The sequence below is a fragment of the Echinops telfairi genome, unplaced genomic scaffold, assembly GCF_000313985.2.
Source record: "Echinops telfairi isolate 266 unplaced genomic scaffold, ASM31398v2 ScPeMD7_1;HRSCAF=3_0, whole genome shotgun sequence".
Classification (NCBI taxonomy): Eukaryota; Metazoa; Chordata; class Mammalia; order Afrosoricida; family Tenrecidae; genus Echinops; species Echinops telfairi.
Genome location: NW_022103896.1, coordinates 27,133,820 through 27,154,058, shown reverse-complemented (window position 1 = coordinate 27,154,058; position 20,239 = coordinate 27,133,820). Strand labels below are relative to the sequence as shown.

General features: G+C 38.6%; 1 protein-coding gene and 1 pseudogene across 2 annotated transcripts in view; both read right to left on the bottom strand.

The window, feature by feature from the left end:
• The window catches only part of CSMD3 (CUB and Sushi multiple domains 3), a 1,328,144-nt gene that overhangs the window by 219,618 nt on the left and 1,088,287 nt on the right, over nucleotides 1-20,239 (bottom strand). The window lies entirely within an intron of this gene.
• On the bottom strand, nucleotides 18,367-19,615 carry LOC105979241 (annotated as a pseudogene).

Sequence of the window (20,239 nt, the reverse complement as noted above, 5' to 3'; positions counted from 1 at the left end):
AATCCATATCCTCAATGATCTTCCTATTTTTCTATGACCTTCAAACAGATCAAAGTGCAGCTCAGAAAGAAATGAAAATTTAGGTATCAATGAGCAACTGAGTTAAGTTGCAAATCATGCATGCAAACATACCTACATACAAATGTGGCAGTCAACCAAAAATGTTTCAAAGCTTGTAGTGATAGTATGATGGGATCAAAGTAAACACCAACTATAAGTAGGGCACAGTGGCAGGCAGTGGTCAATTGTGTCCTGTACAGGGTCAATCTGTGTTGGAAGCGATTCCAGGGCATCTCACAAGAACAAAGCTATTCTGCGGTAGTTGTGGTTCATTAATTTTCTGCCAGCACCATAGTTTAGCACTCAGCTGCTATCCGAATGTTTGATTGTTTGAACCACCAAAGCTCTACATGAAGAAAGATGTGGTAGTAATCTACTCTCATAAAGATTGCAATTTACGAAGCCCTACGGTGCAATTCTATTCCATTGTAATAGACGGTGGTGTGAAAACAGTGAGGAGACCATCCAGATTTGACCTCCTCTAGCTTCCCCATTGCCAGAGTTAAGATGCATCAACCCTCCATCCTTCTTTGCATATTCTGATACCAAGTATTCCTCCCACAGCACTTTAACTCTATGTTGGGCTCAATAATCCACTGCAATGCAATATTCATCATTCTGGAGATATTTTAGGGATGTTGACTGATTACAAGTCACGATGAGAACATGTTAGGAAACAGTCTTTGATTCATAGCAGCACCTCTCCTCATCCAAAAGCCAAGCTTTGCGCTGGTTTGCAGCTTCTCATCCACACGGAGCCGGCTTCAGTGGCCAGGAAGCCCGCCATCTGCTCTGACTCACAAGTTCAGATTCTTCATACTGCTCCTCTGCTTCCCCTGGCTGGTCTGTGATCTCGGTGGCTCCTTTGCTCTGTCCCATGATCTCCATAACTCAGCCTCTGGTGCCTCAGAAGCAAAAACAAGGAGAACTCCAAGGACCCATAAATAAATAAGAGCCACATTTTGGGCAAGTGTGTCAGATCAGGTTGACTAGATGAACAAATATATATATATGAAAGAGGTTTCTATAGAAGAGTAATTGTATAGTAAGAAAATAGCCCAGCCCAGCCCCGATCAAGTCCATAAGTCCAATATTAGCCCATATGTCCAATACTAATCCAAAAATCCTTCTTCAGACTCATTCAGTACATGTAATGATGCAAAATGCAGGAAGATCACAGGCCACTGGTTGCAAAGTGTTGTGGATCCTGTGGCAGTGGAAGCATCTCCAGGGCTTTCACAGGTCTCAGTGTGGCTCCATGTGGCTTATCAACAGGAAGATGAAGGCAGAGAGAAGAATTTCCCAGAATCCTCATGGGAAGACCACACTCACAAGAAAGTATCATCAGGCTGTGACCTAACAGACTAGACTCCACCCCTACACTTATTTATCAAGCTGACATGAAATTACGTAACTACCTCAGCAAGGTAGTGACAATTCTATGTTATAATAATTCAATTAAATAATAATCCAAATCATAAACACGATTCTTGAGCTATGATAATCATGAAGTTGGCAGTGGTAGGATTAAATAACATGCCGATTGCTTGATATATAAATGCAAGGTCCATTCCCTATCAACTATGTGTTGTTGTTGCTAGCTTGCTCACTTTTCGTATGTCCATTTTGTTCTCCTTCCCCACACTGCACCCATTGTTCTCCTTCATAGACTTCTTAGTTCATACGATTTATGCCAAAACATCACTGGAGAAAATATTGGATCACCATTACTTTTTTTGTAATGGAGAAAATATTGGATCACCATTACTTTTTTTGTAATGGAGAAAATATTGGATTCTCATTATGTATTTTTTTTTCTATAGAAAAAGATTAAAAACTTCTTGCCGGAGAAAAAATGACATGTAATTCCTTTTGATAGAAGTAAATTTACTGTAAAGCTAGCGAAGATTTTTCTCTTCTGAGGTGTCTTCCAAGGTCCTGAGAGAGGATGAGCTGTGTTCACAAAGATACACTTTTGTAAAATTTGCAATAGCAGCATGTTTTTATGGTTTTTTGTTCTTAAAGATAATATCTGAAAGAAATTTGACCAGCAACACCAATATACTCTTAGTATCAACTTGATAAAGGGAGTTCGTGTAATTTGTCTGCAATACTGTCTCCAGTTTGAAAATCAATGACATTCTAATTTTTATTAAGGAAATCGAATGACTAGTATACCAGAGTCGGTCTTTAGTTGTCAGCATGTCTTGACTGACTGCGTGCTCTCAGTAAACAGAACGCACATTGCTTATATGTTCTCAAAACTAAGGGGGAAAAGTCACTCTCAGAATTGTCTTCAAAATAACACTCAGATTTCCGGGAAGGATCATGAAACCAGAGACATTCAAGTTTATCTATTGGGGGAAAACAAAACAAAATGAAACAACTAATTACAGCATCAGATTGTTTCATGGGAAATAATGATTAATGATGTGATTAAAATAAAATAGAAAATATGTTGGGGAAATATGATGGTGAATTTTGTGTAAACTTGGCAGGCTATGTTGCCGTTCTTTGTTCAATTCCCTACTCTAGTTGCTGTTGTGAAGTAGCAACACATGATTTAGTCAGTAGGTCAAGTGGCAGGAAGAAGAGATTAATTCTGGAAACATATCTACTTATAGTCAGGAGGCAAAACACATCATAGGGAAAATACTCATTGTTGCTCCTAAGACTCAACGGATTGGTTGAGGCTCACTCACACTATGCAAAGAGATCTGCTTTTCTTAAAACCAACTGATTAAGTTGCATATAACTACTTCATAACAGCAACTAGATGCATATGTAGCCAACAACTGCCAATTATGTTTCCAACTTGGCTCCGTTCTTCCTGCCATTTGGCCTGCCACTTTGGGGAAACAGATGTGTAGAAATCCCAAGCCTGTGTGTTGCCTGACCTACACATTTTGGACATATTCACAGTCAGGTTGGCCAACCTTAAAATAAGCTTTCTCTCATTCCAGCTTCTGTTTCTGTGAAGAGCACTGACTAAGGCAACAGGGGGCAGAGAGAAATGCACTGAAGCTAAAGCAAATTATAACAACAATAAAATGATTAGCAAAGTTAAGTGCTAAATGTGTGACACACATCTCTGTATTATTAAATAACTCAATGAGGAAGGTGCTAATCTTTTCATTTGTATGTGAGATAATGAACCCAAATTTATGTCACCTGCAGATGTCAGATAGCAGGTAAAATATCAGCTGGTACTATGTGTACTATATAGCAGACACCAAAGTTAAAAATCTTGGCTTTCAGAATAGAAAAAGAGCTGCAAACTTTATTCATCATGATCTCATTCCGAAGGTCAAATTTCTCAGATGTACTGGAGTCAGATCCAGGTTCCAGAATTCTTATAAACCTTGGATCTATGATGCAATAACTTAAAATATTTTTTGTTAAGCAATCATTTTTCACAGCACTTAGTAGAGTGCTTACTAAGACAAAACAATAGATGGGGCACAGTTTTAAACTTGGGCCCTTTCAAGATAACTTAAAAGATGATTTATGACTCACATCTCAGAATTGTGCCTGATATATTGTGCACCAAAAACAAGGTGCACTTTTGTTCTCTATCTTCTCTCCTATTTTATTGTCACTGTTAATTGGTAAATATGCTGCATTTTCCATCTCTTAAACACTCTGTATTTAAAAATAAATCTATTGTTGCACATGTGTAAACATAATGAATTTCTTACATATGAAAAGAAGAAAAGCATTACAATAAAATTAAATTTATCAGTCGTGTTAATACTGCCTGACTACCAAGGGGACAGTTAAAGATCGGTAAGACAGGGCACGTTTTCTCAACTGGTTTTGAATCTAGTGCAGTGGTTGTGAAATGCTGTGGGTTTGAGAGTTAGCTTGGAAGCTACTGAAATTTGCGCAGGAACCCATCCCAGAGAACCTTGAACACAGGGACAGAGCATTGTTTAAAGAAGTGGTAACTAATGTTGAAGAACAGCCAAAGTGATCTACGTTTTTTAAGAAAACCTGTACTGATGACTATATAGCTGTTGCTCACTTTGAGAAATAGATTTAATAAAAAATGCACATAGTGAATTGTAACCTACCATATACTAAAATATACAAGAGAAGGGAAATCATAAGGAGAGACTTATTTTTTTGTCTTCTTAATTAAATATATGTATTTCTGCAGGCATTTCTCAATAATGAAGAGAGTTATTAGGACAAATACATGAGTCTATAGAAAAAGTTCCCCCTCTATTTTCCATGTATAGAAGCATTTATAGTAGTAGACATATAACCCACACTACTGACTAGAATAAACTATTTCCAGCACAGAAGCAGGTTTTATTCTGTTTAAGAATTTTCTGAGGGTAAGTTATATTTTATTGAGTTTACATAGGCACATTTCACCTCTGTCTGAATTGGTATTCCGTTAAAAAAAAGATCTTCCTACATTCTATCTAGATGTTTTATGCTTGTGAAAATGTAGTGTACTACAACTGTGGTATTTTTAATATAGTATGGAAACTGAAATCAGTATATTAATAAAATAACTATGTGCTGCAAATACACCCCAAGCAGAGCCATGTGGCAATCCAATACGTGTAAATATGTCAGTGTGAGTAGCCAACTGCGGATGTTCAGTGGAAAATCCTCATCATTTTGTATCTAGTTTTTATCTAATGTGGACTTTACACTTGGATGAATGACAAGCTCTTATTGGAGCCCTGCTAGAGTCTGATTAAGTTAGGTTCTGGCTACACTGTAATGAAATTCACTGGATTTGTGTAAGATTTAATACCTGTACCAAAAGGGATATGAAGAGTTATATCAACACGAGAATGTTAGAAAGGAATAGCTTTTGGACTAAAATCAATAGTTGAAAGCAGTTGAAGCATCACTAGATTTAATTATTTCCAACATGTTCCATGAATTTGTCAATGTATTTCATGCCAGCAAGCAAATACATTCTGATAATTTTAATACATTTTAAGTGTCCCATATAATAAAAGAAAAACAGTAGTCTAGTGCACACATATATGAGAAGAATTTCTCTGTTATTTGAATATATTCTTAGGAAAACAGAATGCAGACAACCTGGGTCGGCATCATCTTTGCCCACAGTTTTTGGCATGATGGCAGGTTTAGTGTGTGGTCACTGAATAGATGAACAAAAGTATCCTGGCTTCAGGCCTAGAGCCAGTCAAACATCAGTCAAACGTCAGCATGGACCAAATCATATTTTCTTCTTTTTGGAGTCTTTTGAGGTCTATCTATGTATCTCTCTATACAGAACTCAACTTTATCAGTGATATCATTTGATTATGGGAAGCTTTTATAATGAGATAAAAGGTTTTAATGAGATCAAAGCACCCCTCCCCTCCCCTTTTGTTCATGGCTTAATAATTCTAGTCAATAATCTTTAGCTTTTTTTTAATTGAAATTGATTCTTATAAAAGTGTCATAGTAGTATTATTGGGACCAAAGAATAATTTATGAAAGTTCATATAGAAGATTCTCTACACTCCACAGATACTTCTAAGTACATATACTTCAAAAATCTCTCTTTTTCCCACTTTCCTTAGAAGAATGGGAATTCTGTAACACTTCCCGGGGTTCATGTCAATTTGTGCATGGATTAAGAGGCAGCGGTGCAAACAGAACAAGGTGAAGCTAAATGGGTAAAAATTAGGAAAGACGTGCTTTTATTCTCTCACCATGCTTATTCAACGTGCATGCTGGCCTATATGAAGAATGGGGCATCAGGGTTGGAGGACTACTTTCTAACAACCAAGGAAATGTAGATGACATAACATTGCTTGCTGAAAATGAAGAGAACTTGAAGCTTTTGCGGACGAAGATCAGGACTTATAGCCTTCAGGATGGATGACAACTCCACGTAAGAAACACCGAAATCTTCATAACTGGACCAGTATGTGACATCATGATAAATGGAGAGAAGGTTGACGTTGTCGAGGATTTTGTCTTACTTGGTTCTCAATCAATGCTCCTGGAAGCAGCAGTCAAGAGATCAAAGGGCTGCATTGCATTACATAAATCTCTTGTACAAGACCCCTTTAGAGTATGGAAGAGCAAGGATGCGTCTTTGAGGTCTAAAGAGTATCTGACCCAAGCCATGGTATTCTCCATTCCATCATAAGCACGGGCAAGTTGAACATTGAATAAGGACAGGCACATTTGAATTGTGGTGCTGGAGAAGAATACTGACAGTGCTATGTGCTGCTAAAAGGACAAACGGATCTGTATTGGAAGAAGTAAAGCCAGAGTTCTCTTTAGAGGCAAGATTTTGTCTTCCATGCTTTGGACATGCTGTCAGGAAAGACAAGTCCCTGGAGAGGGATACCATGCTTGGTAAGGTGGAGGGTAAAGAGAGGAAGGCCTTTGAGAGATGGACTGACACTGTGTGAGACAGTTAAGGTGTCAACGTGGCTGATTAACACATGTGGGAGTAACTGAAGGGTTGAGAGAAAATGGCTCAGTGAGCCTCATCTTTCTAGTTTTCAGGTCTCTTACTATCTGATGGTCAGATCAGGATGCAGCTGCCTTATCCAGTTCTCTGCTTCAGGTGGCAAGGCTCACTTCCTTTGAGACATCCCTGAGGAGAAACCACATGAACCTACCCGGATGCAGTCCTGGGTGCTGGAGCAGCCGTGCGGAGGCCCTTGCCAGCGCTGAGATGCTTATACACTCACTGATTCGGCTTTCCTCCTGCAGTTAGCATCATTGCTTGTGTATTGTTAGATGGAGGAGGACTTTGTAGAGTGGTGTCAGACATGTGGACTAATGTTAGACTTATGGGCTTGGATAGCACTGGGTTGGGATGCTTTCTTAATGTACACTTACTCGTTATATAAAACTCTCTCTTATATAAATACGATTTTCTATGGATTTGTTTCTCTAGTTTACCTAGACTAACACACAGTGGTGGCATCAATGGACTCAGGCATAGGCACCATCGTGAGGGTGGCATAGGACCCTGCAGGGTTCTGTTCTGTTGTGCATAGGGTCACTTTGAGTGGGAGCCAGCACGATGGCCCCTCACAATAACAACAACATAGTCTCAGTTACCGAGACTACACAATGTCAACTTGATGTCCCCATTCCCATAACTTCTCCAACCTTGCCAACAAAATTAGCCAGACCAGAATCTCTGATACGCTTTGTGCATCTCTCCCTTTATTTTGGAGCACATTGAAAGGTGTCAAAGCATTTATGGAGGGAAGGAAATAAAAAGACAAGGGGGAACTGTGACTCATGGAACGAGTCTCAGACCAACTTTTGACTTTATTTATGAAAAGAGCTGGTCAGTGAGTCAGAGCTTCTTGAAGATAGATTTTTATTTTTGATTATAAAATCTAATCCTTTATAGATTAGTTGTTGCTGTTAGGTCCCATTGGGTAGGTCCTGACTCAAAGCAATAGTGTGCAGCCTGGCCATTCTCACAACAGTTGCTAGGTTTGAACCTATCAGCTGTGTGCCTATTCATCTCACTAAGAGTCTACCTCTTTTTTTTTAACCAAGTACAGTGTCCTTTATCCAGTGATTGATTCCTCCTGGCACATAGGACAAAATATTGTGATCCTAATTTATAAAGAGCACTCGGATTATATTTCTTTCAAGATAGAATGGTCATTCTAACGCTGAAGACATTAACATGGTATTTTCTATAGTTTCCACAAAGATATCTTTATCTTGAACTTCAATAAGATTACTTTCTTTTCCTTCCAACTTTACTAACAATAAGGAGGCAAATGTCTATATTTAAGTGATTAAATTAATGTCACTGATGTCTCATACTAATCTTCATTGACAGGATGCAGTCAGCAGTCCTAACTTCAGCGTTTCTTAAATATATGTATATAGATAGATTTATAGTTATAGTTGTTATAGTTTAGCTATAGTTATATGTTGTTATAGTTATATAGCTCTGTTCTTGAATTTTCTATTTGAAATCTAATAAACAATTAATTTTAGAAAGAGAAAAAAGAATGAAGAAGAGGAAAATTTACATTGCCTTAAATAAAAAGAAGTTTCTTTTCTGAAAAGCTACCATATAAAGCAAAAGTAATCCCTAATTCTCTGTACACAGTGTTAAAAAAGACCAGTATGGGTATAGAACATATATTATTCATTTCAGTATATTTAGTGTTCAACAACACAGGGTCATAAAGGTTCAGTTAAATTTTTGATAAATGAGTAAAAATTATTATAACCCTTGATGCAGGATATATTCATTTATCCATTGACATTTATACTTCTAGTGAACTTTCTAATACATTTTCTGAGTTTTTTCCAAAGTAAGTACAAAATTCTTTAGAAGGGCGTAAAGATTCCAGCCCAGACATTGTGCTGTATTCTGGCTATGTTGCCATTCATTGAACCCTCTTGTCTCAATTTTCTAACATGTTAATTATGATAATCATACTTTCTCTGCTTGCTTCCCAGGTGTGGCTGTGGTAAAACGAGATTCTGTATCTGTAAGCACTCTGAAAGCTCCAGTGCAGGTGAACATGATTGCAAAACAATAATTCCATATTGGAGAATGCGTGCAATCATCTCAATAATGAGAGCATACAGGTAAATAATGCATGGGACTATTTCAGATGAGAAGTTGTAAACATATTCATTCATTTACTCGTGCATCTGAGTAACATTCCAGAAGGTACGCGGGGAAGTAGAAAGAACACAGATTTCAATTACATCCTCTGCTTCCTCCTCTTCATTATCAATACTTGAGGATAAGGGATAGTCTGGTGCTTAGTTCTGTAGGACCATAGGAAGAATATCTCTTACCACCTCTGTGTCCATATGAACATGGGTGTTTTCCATCCTTATCTTCCATATAGCCTTTCCTATTCTTTTATCTCTGTGCTACTTTTCCCTTGAAGCTGAAACATGTGGTATTCTTCAGTTTTCATTTTCTCTGTTGCCCTTTTAGTTGTTAAGGACAAAGGACCATCTAGGTGGTGAATGCATTGCCTAGACTGTCCACAGCCTGATGGGACTTCCGTTCCCACTCACAGAACAAAGACAGACATGGTGTGCACAATAGCTGTATTTCATCATTGAAAGGAACTGTGTAAAACTGTGACACACACATGTATATTCATATTCATGCTCAACACAGGGCTGTTAATCATAGTAAAATGCTTAAAACAGATTAAGCAACCATCAGCAGGTGAATGGATAAACAAACCATGGTCCTTAACACAAAATGGAACAGTAAACAAGGTTAGGGACTCACAGTGGGTCCCCGCAACATCCCAGTGCATGGATGAACCCGGAGTACATGACAGTCAAGTCAGTTCAATAAGTCAAACACAAATGCCAAGTGTAGTATGAGATCACTACTTTTAAGGTTTATAAAAAAGGTTCATATAGAGTAAGAAATAGTCTTTCATCTTTAGCAGGGATAGGAGGGATGGGGGAAAGAAGATGACTAATTAGATAGTGGACATAGATGAACTTAAATTAAAAGGAAGGCAATAAAGAATGAGGGGGAAAGAAGCACAGCTAAAGCAAAGGAAGACACAGGGAGGGCTGCAAGGGCAGAAGGCTCTCGTCCTTAGGGGACATGGAGTCAGTTCTGACTCACAGGGACCCCATGCGCAGAGGAAACACTACCCGCTCTCGAACCGTCTCCACAATGGTTCCCAAGACTGAGTCCGTGGTTGCCGCCTCTGTGTCCTTCGATCTCATGGAGGGCAGTGCTCTTTTTCACTGCCTGCTACATCATTAAACATAATGTCCTTCTCTAGGGATGGTCCCTCCTGACAACATGCCCAAAGTATGTAAGACGAAGTCTCGGGAGTCAAAGGCAAAATGCTATTTAATACATAATCTGGCAATTATTATAGCAACAAATAATTTATGAATGGATACATAAGTAGATATGTAAACGAAACTGGTGTGAGATGGTGAATGTACCTATATAGGTATAGAAGATAATATGTCTACATATTTATTTATATGTACTGTAAATATATCCAGGCATATAATAAAACTTAGAGGGTGCAAAGTTATACAAACTTCTTAGCCATAACCAAATAGCCCAAGGGCCTGAATCACTGGGTTTTGGAATTTAAGACCATAGTCACTGTCAACAACTGGGTCAATTGGCACAAAAGAGTTCATAAAGACAATGTCCATCATTCTACTTTGGTGAGAAGCCACTAGAGTTTAAAGCTTGTGTGTGGCCAGCTAAGATACAATGCTGTCTTCCCATCGAGAGAAAAGGAGAGCAGAAAAACACAGGGACTCCAGAGATAATTAGTCCCAAAGTTTAATAGACAGTGGGAACCACAGCCTCCACAGTAGAGGCAGAGAGTGCCTGTCTGCCACTTTTGACAACTCTGGTCAGAATCACAAAAGAAGGTCCTGAATCGAGTGGGTGAACAATGTCGAACAAAATTCAAAATCATAAAAATCACAGACTGCTCATTTAGTAGTAACTCATGTGACTCTTAGAGCCTTTTCAAACCAGGAAATGGATCCATTCCCAGAGATCACTTCTTAGCCAAATCATAGAGAAGGGCCAATGAAGTGAACAATAACTCCAATAAATTTTTCCCACCGGTCAGGAAAATCCAGAATATGGCATTAAAGGCACAGTATTTGCCCCAATATCATGTTTACATGGCAAAAAGGGGCAGGAAAAATGGGCAAATGGAAACAAGAAACCTTGGAAGAAGTCAGATTACTCTTACCATGAGGGGATTGCAACAATCATACAACTGGTATACAAAAACAGCTGTTATGCAAAACTCAACTTCTCTTTTACTGAAGCACCTGTGTTTTGAAAACCCAATGAAACATCCAGGAAAAAGGAAGGCTGTCTTCTCCCATTGAGATTTACAGCTTCAGAAACCCAGGGGGCTTTCAGAAATCAAACGTTCTACTGTCTCCTACAGCGTCGAAAGGCACTGTAAGGCCCTTGGTTTGGTTTGATGATGTATTAATTTGTCTGTATAGTAAGTATATGACTCTGCTCTTTGGTTGGTTGGTTGGTTGTTTGGTTGGGTTTTTTTTGCTCATCATTACTTCCTACCAAAATTTATTGACTGTCCATCTGGTGCTACACATGTAGGTCTGGATTTAATAGATAATTTATGCAAACTGCTTAGCATACTGTTGGGAAAACCAAACAAATAAATTTTGTTCTTCCTTAACTGAATACCAGGGTTTCCGGATGAAGGGAAAATAAAATCCAACAAAACTATGATAATAAAACAAGTGCTCTATTATCTAATCCTGCATATTAATTCAGTCATTAATTTCCATTTAAATATGCTGCAAAGTAATAAATAAATATAGAGGTCAGAAGCATTTTCAGGTAGCTATTGATTGCTAACTGCAAGGGTCCATGCTTCAAACCCACTTGCTACTCTCAGGAGTAGGTGAAGCTGTCTGCCCTGTGAAGATTTACAGCCTCACAAACCCTGCGTAGGGTCTCCGGGCATTGGAATTAACTCTATGGCAGTGGGCTTTCTGGTTTCTGCTGCATGAGATTAGATAAGATATCTGGTTTCAGTGGGGACTCTTCTCTTCAATAGCTAGCAAATTGCATATGGACCAGAAAATAATAATTTATAATAGTATTTTCCTCTTGAGTCAACTAAGATACAAAAAGATCAAGAGACCTTTTATAGAACACAGTGCTAAAAAGTATTAGGGACAGAGTGTCAATGCAGAAAGTCGAAAGGCATAGCTTGTAGTCGCTAGTTGCGGTAGCATCCTATGTACACCGACTACACGGTATTTTCTGATCATATGCCCAGAAACTTTAGTTTTTAATTTATGTGAACCACCATGAATGTTTCAGCAAGGCAACAAAAGTATTTTTAGAGATGGCAATGGGTCTATGAGAGTGGCCCATTAATAAGAATATCAAGAACCCAAAACATGATCCCCCAACGCACACTCACTGGTGACCGGCCAATTCCAACTCACAGTGATGCTATAGGACAAGGGAGAACTGCTCCGTAGAGTTTCTGCAGCTGAAAATCTTTTTAGAGGCTGACTGTCTCATCTGTCTTCCAGGAAGCAAAAGCTGGTTTTAAACTTCCAAACTTCTGGTTGGCAGCCCAGTGCTTACCCCACTGTTCCAACAGAACTGATAAGTCAGGGACCTTCAAATTCCAGTGAACAGCTGAGCATAATTCATTGGACATAATTCAACAAATACAGTTAAGAATCTGAAAAAAGCAGACCTTGCTTACATAATATTTTAAAACATCTTATTCCATAAGTACATAACTATTCATTTAGAAAATTGTAATTATTAAGACTTTTAATTGATTTCATATAGTTCCAATTTTTTTCAAAGTGTTTCAAATAATTAAAAATTAAAACCATGTAGTACATTTCAAAAGATGTTTCCCTACTTAATTTTTATGCCATTATATGTACAGCATATTAAATTTTTCCTAGGTGAAAAGCTATAAATGTCTGATTTAAATGTCTCATAAAAGCCTGTTTAGTAAAAAAACATTTTATTGTGTGCTCTGGTATTAGTGTAATCTCAATATTAATGCAAGAGACATTTAGAAAGAAAATTACCATTAGACTCCCATTAAAGCCCAATAAAAATTGAAATTTTTCCTTTAAAATAAAAAAAAAGTAATAGATTCTAAATTACAATCACTGTGCCCACTCTTGTTAATCTTATGAATGAGATGTGTTTTGTAAGACCTCACATTAGGAATAGTGGATATTTTTCCCTACTCATCAAAATGATATAGTTTCATGGAGCCCGGATATCAGATAACATAGCATCTAGGGTCTTAACGACTTGTTCCCAAACAAACAGCCATCTAAGTGAGATGTCAATCAAGTCCACATGGAAGAAGCACACCAATATCTGTCACTGAAGGATTGTAAACCATATAATCCAAAGTTGAAGGGGGGGATGGTATCAGAGCCTAAAGTTTCAGTCTGGTTTGTGGAAGGCTATGGATGACACTAGGAGCCCAAGGTACCTTTGTAGGCTCTACACAGGAAATCCACCTCGGTGATTTCCTTCTATTCACAGCAGAGGGATAGGAGGAACGTGGTCATTACATAGAGCGCATTAGAAAGATGACGATAGAGGTCAAAATGATAAACCTGACTTGAATGGTTAGCGCTTTGTCACATTTGTTAAAGCCTTGATGCACATTAGGCCTGATCTGGTTTTTGGCATTTCCTTTTTCTGTGTTTGTTCGTTCATACTGAGGTTTATCTCAGATGTGTTATGGCAAGGGGAGGTGAATTTTCAGTATATGTTTTTCTGCTTTTCAGTACATGACACCCAGGATTGCTGAACCCACAGGGACAGCAAATTGAAGCAGGGTTTCCGGAGGTACAGTGGTGGCGGCGAGGGGCGGGAGTATAAAAGGGAGCTGATGTCAAGGAGTTCAGGGACGAGAAGAATGGTTTGAAACTGATTAGAGTAGCAATTGTACAATATGGAGTATGGAATGATATGATATCTCTATTAACTCCCGGTCAAATAGTTTAAAAAAAAAAAAAGATACAATTACAAGTTATCATAAAGAAGTTTTCACAATTTGGTTGACTTTTTAATTTAGAAATTATGCAAATCTTGTCACACTTGATGGAATTTCTACTCTTTCAAAGCTTTTATACACTTTGATTCTTTTAAAATACACTTCTATAGAACCAATTCCTAGTGACATATTTTAAAATTCCATAAAGTAATTTTATTGCCTAAAGTTTTCATGGGCTAGTGGAGGCATTTTACTCTCAATATGTAGAATTGAAAGATTATACTTCTGTGCGCCTGGAAACTGGACACTAGACTGGTTTCTGTTTTGATAGCATCTTGGTATGACACTCTCTTGGAAAAGTTCTTAGCATTCATTGATTTCTCTCATCATAATGAAGGTACTTGGTGGTCTTTCAAATGTCTATGTTCTCCATTCCATGAAGGACTAGTACTGTCCTTCATGCTTCTAATCAAATAATGAAGTAGAGTGTGGTGAAGCAATAGTGCTTAGTTCAATTTTTACTCATTAGATATTTCATTATTTTAATGTGAAATGTGATCATTTTACAAGTTTGTTTTATTAAAATCAATAATTTTTAAGAAATAAACTATTACTAGTAAATAAGAAAACTCTCCTCAATTGAGCCTTAGGTTAAACTAAAATATTTCAGTGTTTTCTTTTGTTTTATGATTCTTTGAAGTGTTTTATTTTTTGAAAAATTATAGAAAAAATCGAATATTTAAAGAAAAAAAGAGAGAGCAGAATTATGTATTAAAACTCATGGATCCCTTACTCAGTTTCAATAATAATTAACACATGTGATTTTACTTTATCTCCAACCATGTCCAAATGGCATGACAAACATCATATCTAAAATATTGAAGTCCCTTGAATACCTGCATCAACCTGCTGTCATTGATTCAATTTTGGTTCTTAGCAACCCCAGAAGGACAGGTGAGCAGCGCTCCATACGGTGTCCGGTGTCCGAGGCTGTGCACCCTTACAGAAGTAGACTGCCACGTCTCTCTCTGCTCAACAACTTGAGTTTGGCCCATCGATCTGGGAGTTTGCAGCTCAGCACTTCAAAGACTATGCCTCCAGCGTCCCTGAAGTGCTTAATGAGACCTGGCCTAACTCTGCTTAGCTCCTGAGATCAATGAGATCGAGTATTTTCAGGTTGGAATGGAGGTGCTTAATAACTAACTTTCTACAGAGTGAACTGAATATCCCTTGACAACAAACTTTTATTTGTTTATTTTATTGTTCGCTTTACTACGACTGTAACATAACCTTGCTGAAAGTGAGGAGGACTTGAATCACTTGCTGATGAAGATCAAAGAGTATAGCGGTCAGTATAGACAGACATTAAATGTAAAGAAAAGCAAAATCCTCAATTGAAGTTGTCACAGATTTTGTCTTTCTTAGATCCACAATCAATGCTCATGGAACAGCAGTCAATAGATCAAGTGCCTCACGGCAATGCGTAAACTAGACGCACAAGATGTAGAATGTTGAAAAGCAAAGATGTCGCCTTGAGGACCAACGTGTGCCTTTTCCAAGCCAGGGCGTTTTCATTCGCATCACATGCCCGTGAAAGTGGGACACGGAATAAGGAAGACTGGAGATGAATTGATACATTTGAAATGCAGTGCTTAAGAAGAACCTTGAAAGTACCTTGGACTGACAAAAGAACAAACAGATTGTCTTAGAAGAATGCTCCTCAGAGGCAAGGATGGCTAGGCTTCATCTTAGTACTTTGGACATGTTATCTGGGGTGGCCAGTCCCTGGAGAAGGACAGCATGCCTGAAAAGGGGGAAGGCTCTTGAGAGGAATTGACACATGGCTAAAATCATGGGATCAAACATCAAAATGCTTGCTTGGGTGTCACAGGACTGACCTCTATCTAGGCATTGGGAACTGACTCGGCACCGAATACAACATGATGGTAAGAAGTATGGGTTTTAAACATTTGTTTGTTTGTTTGTTTGTTTGTTTTGAGTCTCTGTAATTGTTCCTTTTGGATATTTGTTGTGGGCCTAAAATAGGTTGTTATCTGGTCATGTCATGAACACTTTAGTTAAAACTTGTTTAACGTAAAGAAAAAATACCATCGATAGGAGAATAACTACTGCTCAGGTTTTAAATGTATTAAATGACTGCTGCTAGCTGACACGGAGTCGGCTCCTGCTCACGGTGCGTTCCTGAGGAACTGAATTGGGTCCTGCGGAACTAGAGGAGTCTGTAGTTGGCAGATTTTTCAGAGGTAAAACATCGGGCCTCTCTTTTTAGTCATTTTCCGTCTAGAAACTCTTCTAAAGACTATTTAACATCAGAGCAACATGTAAGCATCCACTACCAGGCCAGTGGAGGCTGCACATTATGCGTATTTCCTGGTATCTATCATTTGCTATTAATTACTAAGATAGTTAAAATAAATTGGGAGCTTGATATATTTTTTTTCCTTAATTGAAATAGAAAAGATCGATGGGACAGTAGACTATTGGTCAATATTTCAGGGTTTAACCCATTAAAATAATCATTGTGATGAGGTGCTGGCATCAGTCTATTCAATATTACATTCACAGTTCATCTAGTAAACATTTCCCAAGTACTTCCGGAAACACAATCTTGAAAATATTGAAGTAGGAATTAATGCTCTCTCTTTTTAGCTTCAGTTCTTTCATATCAAGAACCGCTTTAATATCTACTTAAAAGTACAAACCACCTATAGTACCCTCTTTTACTTACCACTTTAAGATTAAATAACAAAGCCATTGAAGTGGACTTCAGGTAGAATGAGGTAAAAAGCTCAATTCATGCATGTGGTTACTGAGAAAGACTGAAGAAGAATTGAGGCACTTTAATTATGGTGTGGGCAAAGAATATTGAACATAACACAGACTGCCAAAAGAACAAACAAATCTGTGTTAGAATAAATACAACCAGAATGCTTATAATCAAGTTGGCGAGGTTCTGTTTCACAGATTTTGAACATGTGGAGGGACCAGTCCCTGATGAAGACATCATACTTGGTAACGTTGTTTTCAAGCGCTATTGAGTCGGTTCAGACTCATTCTGATCCTATATGTCACACAAAGAAACACTGCCAGGTCCCAAGAAATCTTCACAATTGTTCTTATGTTTACTTTGTTGCACATGGTTGCAGCCACTGTGTCAATCCATGGTAAAGGTGAGGGTCAGAAGGAAAAAAAAAAAAGAAGATGCTCCATAAAAGCGATTGGCTTCGGTTGATTGCAACAGTGAGTGCAAGCTTAGCAGAGGTTGTGAGGAAAGTGCTTGGTTTGGGAGTATTTGTTCTCTTATACACAGAGTCACTAGGAGGTGAAACAGCCAGGATGACTTTTAAGAACAATCCATGTCCACTCTCCGCTTAGCTGGATGAACTGAGAACGCACGCTACAGTGAGGACACGCCTGCCTTTTGTAACAACATAGCTCCTCGACAGTACTTTCTTGGGATGTGGTCACATCTGTCTCCTTGTATTTTATTCCCATGCCTGCAGTCACGTGATTGCCTAGGGCACTGCCTTGCCATTAAGCCTTCTTTGAAATTCTCTCTCCATCTGTATTCTTTAACTATTAGTTTTAGAAAAGTTTCCAGAAAGTAACTCTCTTTGTCAACCTTGAAAAGAATCTTGTTTGCTAGTGGCCTTTATAGTTCTTGACTGGAAAAAAAATAGCTTTTTGTTTTTAAACTTTTGAATTGTCCTCTTACTCTCATTTGAATATCAGAAAAGAAGAAATTCCATTCAAATCTCTGCCCAAATTGCCCTAGGTTCCCTACTTCCATTACATGAAAAGGAAAGCCTTAGAGGACTTATAACTTTCTGTTCATTACAAGCATGGTATATTTTCTCTCTCAATCTGAATAGCAAGTTCAATAGGAAATTCAATCGGTATTTGTTATGTTGAACAACAATAACAATTATTTTGCATGCTGCAATTAAGTCATTATCACTTGAGTGGGTCTGAGTAGTAAACTTCAGCTAAAGCCTTAATGACTCAGAGACATTCAAAATCTTTTACTCAAAAGATTCATTAAAATCATGGGAGTGTTGACCTATTTATATACATTTCTCCATGGTCATTATGGTTTTTCACTAAAAAAAAGGAGAAATTTTATTTTTTAGAGGTTTTTAAATATTCAATCACATTATTTGCAAGTAATGATACATTGTGGTATTCCATTCCATGTTCATACATTTCCCTCACATGAAATGATATTTTTTATTTCTTAAGAGGACTCAACTCATGGAAGAAAAGCTTTAATTGCTGTTGCAAAAAATATATAGCTGTAGGAAGTAGAAATTGGTTTCAGTAACATGCATTCAGAGAGAGTGTGTTCTAGAACCTGGAGGTAACGGGATGTAACTTCTGGCAGCAATTGATACAACAGTCCCAGATGGTCTGGCTGAGGCCAATGCCCAATGAGGACGAAAGCCTTGTCTGTGGGGAAGTTTGGGTGATACCTGGAGAAATATTATACTGTGCATAAACCACATTGAATTGTTTTCACAAGTGTTGTAAAGTTTCATCCAGTAAAAGGTTTTTCCTACATGGACTTCAATTTCACAGCGAGAAGCAAAGAATACCTAAACACAGAAGAGAGCATTCATGCACGGTGTCTAACTCCTGGTATAATAATGCATACAACTCAGAGGGATGACAGTGTGACTACATCTAGGTTTTTCTGCAACTGCAAGGTGGTGGCTGTGGGCAGCACAGCCCTGGGATCAGGATCTAGGAGGCAGCTACCACCTTCTTCTATGTGTGTTTTCTTTTTGTGTTTTTTCTTCATATTCCTTAATCAGCTCTGCTGCTGTGACTGCTTCTTAGCAAAACTGGTGAAAACAAAGTTGTCATCATTGAACATAACACTCTGGCAATCAAGACGCTTAAACCCTTCCATCTTCTGGGGCAAAGAAAACACTGTGCATCATTTAAAACTCTGCTTTACAAACAGGGTGGTCACACATTTTCCTGGCTTGAAGACTTCCACCACTTTCCTGATCAGGTCGTCCCAGGAGGTCTGACTTACGGTTGCCTCAAAGCTAGCATAAGACAATTCTGGTTCTGGAGGGCTGTGAATAGTCCAATAAGTTCCATCCGGTTTCCTTCCTTTCATTGGATGCCCACAAGGAGTGAACAGGGAAGCATCACTGACAGAACCTGGGATCAGGTCACCAATTCCACGCTCACGAGTGGCATGCTTCGCAGGAACACCACCTGTCATGGAGAACTGGTCCATAACTGCTCACGCATCAGAATGTGCAGGGTTTGATCTGGCTGATGACTCGACGCTGGGAAATCAGAGTATCTACGCACCAACAGTCAGCATTCATACGTCTCATACAATACGCCGCTCCATCTGGGAAAATGGCATTAGGAAATTCTATTCCTTCTTGGAAATTCGGTGTGGCTCCCCTTGGTGAGAAGGCTTCATGGAATTCTTACGAGAATAAAAAAAGCTTTGAATGGAGTCAAACCCACTGTCGTCCCTAGCAAGCTTCAACAGGGGAACCAGTGCTTTCAGGAAGAGGGGGGCGCCACGTGTCTTCCAAAGGAATCGCCTCTGGGAGACAAACACGTGACTCTCCCTGAATACGTACATGGCTTCCTGCCTGTCAGTTTTGTCACACTCATGACTGAACATTGCCTGTCTCACTCGGATCTCGGGATGGTGCGAACATCCCCAGACCCGTGGTTTGAGTCGGCTGCTGCCGGGAGACCCAACCCTGCACTTCCGTCACTGTGGGAACAGCCAACACCCTCAGAAAACCGACTAAGTTAAATCTCTTCTCCTGCGGATGCCCAGGCCGCTGCAGATTGTTCCAGCTGTGTTGAAAGTTCAGGTTCCTTCCCCCCCTATAATTTTATATTAATTTCTTTTTTTAAAAACAAGAAAGGTTGAATAAAATTTTTCCGGCGTTTTTTGTGAGCGTTTGCGAAAGTTGAGCGAGTGTGTGGGAAACCGAGGCAGGTGCAGTTCCGTCTCGGGGCACCCGCTGCTGCCCCGGGACAGAGCAGAGCGAGCCTGAGCTAACGTCACCGGTCATGTTGGGTAAGCGATATGGTGTTACTAAAGTAACTTTATAATAGATTTAGTAGGCACATTTTGTTGTTATTGTTCTAGACTTCTAAAAAGAATATTCTCTAAGTTTGACAATTAGTAATATACTCTTGTAAGACAAAGAATACATGATATATTGAGGGGGGAAAAGACATAGTTCTCTTTACATTCAAAATTATTTGTAATGTAATTTTATTTAGAAAATTAAAATAGATGCTTTGGAACTCCCATGGGCACATTGAAAAAGTATATTTATGTCATATATCATTTGTTCCTAAAAATTCATGTGACCTGTATTAATTTTTTAAATAATTATTTTATTGGGGACTCTTACAGCTCTTATCACAATCCATACCTCAATTGTACCAAGCACATTTGTACATATGTTGCCATCATCATTTTCAAAACATTTTCTTTCTAATTGAGCCCTTGGTATCAGCTCCTCTTTTTCCCCTCCCTCCCTAACCTCCAACCCTCATGATCCCTTGATAAATTATAAATTAGTATTATTCGCATATCTTACACTGTCTACTGTCTCCCTTCACCCACTTTTCTGGTGTTTGTCCCCCTCTGGGGGGTGGTAAGGGTGGTGGTGGTGGTTATACATCAA